The 4,064-nt window shown below is 48.6% G+C and overlaps 1 pseudogene; it reads right to left on the bottom strand.

Moving 5' to 3' along the window:
• Positions 1–358: 358 nt before the first annotated feature.
• On the bottom strand, positions 359–1,725 carry LOC146831103 (large ribosomal subunit protein uL16-like; annotated as a pseudogene).
• Between the last annotated feature and the right edge of the window lie 2,339 nt (positions 1,726–4,064).

Raw genomic sequence — 4,064 nt, 5'->3', positions numbered from 1 at the left:
TCTGAACTAATTATATATGTAACTGTATGAACTGGTTGTGGGAGCAGGGAAATCACACAGCTAGGGATTACTGGACACCTGTTGTGTCAACTGGTGCCTTTTACTTTTAATATTCCAGTACCTTATTACAATTGTACCCAAAACTGAGCAACAATTACACCCCTTTAACACTAGGCATTCCAGACAGCTAAGTAGAGTGATGCACGGTTTGCTCAGGGGAGATGTTTGCTAGACACTCAGAATTAAATGCAATGTAATCACACTTAATAGTCAATACTACACATATAGATGAACAGAATACATGGGAAACTAATGGCCAATGGGATTGAATGACAATGGCACTTGTCAGTGCAGAGCTTTAGCCTATTGGCTTTATCTTTGGGGTCAGCCACCTCTCTACTATTGTTTTAAAAAAAAATCCATAATGTTTATTTTGGTTTTCAAATGGTACTGTCGAGGAATTACACCCTCTCCACATATAAGCGGTATGAAGGGCATGCCATCTGTTCAGGGGGCCCTTGGTGGGGATGTACTTTACACCACAGCCATCGGGCACAAGGCAATTCTGTGCACACATCTGTGTTGAATTTGGTGAAACACCATTTCTTGGAGATGTGAATCTTTTGGTGCCTGGGGAACTTGAACTTGGCTCTACGCAGAGCTTCAATCACATGTTCCTTGCTGGAAGCCTTGGTGTGGACAGACATGATCACCTGCCCGATGTTCACACGGGCTACAGTGCCCTGGGGTTTGCCAAAGGCTCCACGCATTCAGGTCTGAAGTCTATCAGCACCGGCACAGGACAACATTTTGTTGATGCCGATAACATGGAACGGATGCAAGCGCACTCTGATGTGGAAGCCATCCTTTCCACCGCTCTCACCATGTACTTGTTGCAACAAATACGGGCAGCTTCCAGTGCTTCAGAGGACAGCTGCTCACATTCATCAGACACCATATGGCTGCATAGTGGGAACTTGTGCACCTTTGCCTTCTTTCTGCCCAAATCAAAAATCCTAGGGGCATATGTATGAAGCCCATTTCCAGTTTGCAAACGGGCCGATTCTCAGAATCGGCCCGTTTGTGAACGGGAAAAAGCCTTTTGGGATGTATCATCCCAAAAGGCCCTAATTACCACCAACTTCAAGTTGGTGGTAATTTGCGATTTCTTTGAAAAATGCACATTTTGGCATTTTTCAAAGATCCATGGGGCACACATACATCCCTTTAGGGCATGTATGTGCGCCACATGCGCACACATGTTCATTTCAGGGGTGCAACAGGGTGTCCTTATTACACCCTTGCACCCTTGATATTGCATTTGCAATTTGCGAGTACCTAATGGGTACTCGCAAATTGCGAATGTCTTCCCATTCATTCCTAGGGGTCTCTCGGCCCATAGGAATTAATAGGAAGCCCTTTCTTAATTGCGACTCGCAATTTGCGAGTCGCAATTAAGGAATGCCAAGGAATCGCAAAATATTTGTGAATTTTTAATTACATCTCGTTTTGCGATTCTCAAATAGCGATTCTCTAAAAATCGTTATTTGAGAATCGCAAAAACAGTATTTGATACATATGCTCCCCAATCTTGGGATCAGGAACACCCCAGCAGAACCGGGATTTGGACTAGGGCTTGCTTTTGCAATATCTGTAACATCGCGCTGGCTTGGCAGTTCGGGCTGGACTGTTCCCATGAGGCACAGGGTCAAGACTGATTTGCATATGGCCATGTCTAAACTGGGGTGGCGTAGTGGGCAAAAGAACGATGGATTTAACCTAGATCTCTTGACTGGGGGAGAATGTCTGCATTGTCAGCATTCCGTCCATCATTTGTTTGTTGTAACGCTTTTCGCCCTAAGTGGGATGGGTATTCCCAGACGTGGGACCCGTGCTCACTACGCCACTGGAGTCAAGCTATCCTGGCTGATGACGGCTGATAGCCAGAAACCGGTCCTAGGATGCTTGATTCCGGTCCAGGGAAGACATGGCTTGGCAGTTCGGGCTGGACTGTTCCCATGAGGCACAGGGTCAACACTGATTTGCATATGGCCATGTCTAAACTGGGGTGGCGTAGTGGGCAAAAGAACGATGGATTTAACCTAGATCTCTTGACTGGGGGAGAATGTCTGCATTGTCAGCATTCCGTCCATCATTTGTTTGTTGTAACGCTTTTCGCCCTAAGTGGGATGGGTATTCCCAGACGTGGGACCCGTGCTCACTACGCCACTGGAGTAAAGCTATCCTGGCTGATGACGGCTGATAGCCAGAAACCGGTCCTAGGATGCTTGATTCTGGTCCAGGGAAGACATGGCTTGGCAGTTCGGGCTGGACTGTTCCCATGAGGCACAGGGTCAAGACTGATTTGCATATGGCCATGTCTAAACTGGGGTGGCGTAGTGGGCAAAAGAACGATGGATTTAACCTAGATCTCTTGACTGGGGGAGAATGTCTGCATTGTCAGCATTCCGTCCATCATTTGTTTGTTGTAACGCTTTTCGCCCTAAGTGGGATGGGTATTCCCAGACGTGGGACCCGTGCTCACTACGCCACTGGAGTCAAGCTATCCTGGCTGATGACGGCTGATAGCCAGAAACCGGTCCTAGGATGCTTGATTCTGGTCCAGGGAAGACATGGCTTGGCAGTTCGGGCTGGACTATTCCCATGAGGCACAGGGTCAAGACTGATTTGCATATGGCCATGTCTAAACTGGGGTGGCGTAGTGGGCAAAAGAACGATGGATTTAACCTAGATCTCTTCACTGGGGGAGAATGTCTGCATTGTCAGCATTCCGTCCATCATTTGTTTGTTGTAACGCTTTTCGCCCTAAGTGGGATGGGTATTCCCAGACGTGGGACCCGTGCTCACTACGCCACTGGAGTCAAGCTATCCTGGCTGATGACGGCTGATAGCCAGAAACCGGTCCTAGGATGCTTGATTTCAGTCCAGGGAAGACATGGCTTGGCAGTTCGGGCTGGACTGTTCCCATGAGGCACAGGGTCAAGACTGATTTGCATATGGCCATGTCTAAACTGGGGTGGCGTAGTGGGCAAAAGAACGATGGATTTAACCTAGATCTCTTGACTGGGGGAGAATGTCTGCATTGTCAGCATTCCGTCCATCATTTGTTTGTTGTAACGCTTTTCGCCCTAAGTGGGATGGGTATTCCCAGACGTGGGACCCGTGCTCACTACGCCACTGGAGTAAAGCTATCCTGGCTGATGACGGCTGATAGCCAGAAACCGGTCCTAGGATGCTTGATTCCGGTCCAGGGAAGAGATGGCTTGGCAGTTCGGGCTGGACTGTTCCCATGAGGCACAGGGTCAAGACTGATTTGCATATGGCCATGTCTAAACTGGGGTGGCGTAGTGGGCAAAAGAACGATGGATTTAACCTAGATCTCTTGACTGGGGGAGAATGTCTGCATTGTCACTATTCCGTCCATCATTTGTTTGTTGTAACGCTTTTCGCCCTAAGTGGGATGGGTATTCCCAGACGTGGGACCCGTGCTCACTACGCCACTGGAGTCAAGCTATCCTGGCTGATGACGGCTGATAGCCAGAAACCGGTCCTAGGATGCTTGATTCCGGTCCAGGGAAGACATGGTTTGGCAGTTCGGGCTGGACTGTTCCCATGAGGCACAGGGTCAAGACTGATTTGCATATGGCCATGTCTAAACTGAGGTGGCGTAGTGGGCAAAAGAACGATGGATTTAACCTAGATCTCTTGACTGGGGGAGAATGTCTGCATTGTCAGCATTCCGTCCATAATTTGTTTGTTGTAACACTTTTCGCCCTAAGTGGGATGGGTATTCCCAGACGTGGGACCCGTGCTCACTACGCCACTGGAATCAAGCTATCCTGGCTGATGACGGCTGATAGCCAGAAACCGGTCCTAGGATGCTTGATTCCGGTCCAGGGAAGACATGGCTTGGCAGTTCGGGCTGGACTATTCCCATGAGGCACAGGGTCAAGACTGATTTGCATATGGCCATGTCTAAACTGGGGTGGCGTAGTGGGCAAAAGAACGATGGATTTAATCTAGATCTCTTGACTGGGGGAGAA

This window comes from Triturus cristatus, chromosome 5_1, assembly GCF_964204655.1.
Source record: "Triturus cristatus chromosome 5_1, aTriCri1.1, whole genome shotgun sequence".
Taxonomy (NCBI): Eukaryota; Metazoa; Chordata; class Amphibia; order Caudata; family Salamandridae; genus Triturus; species Triturus cristatus.
Note: the sequence above shows the minus strand (reverse complement) of the source record. Positions and strands in the feature narration are given on the sequence as shown.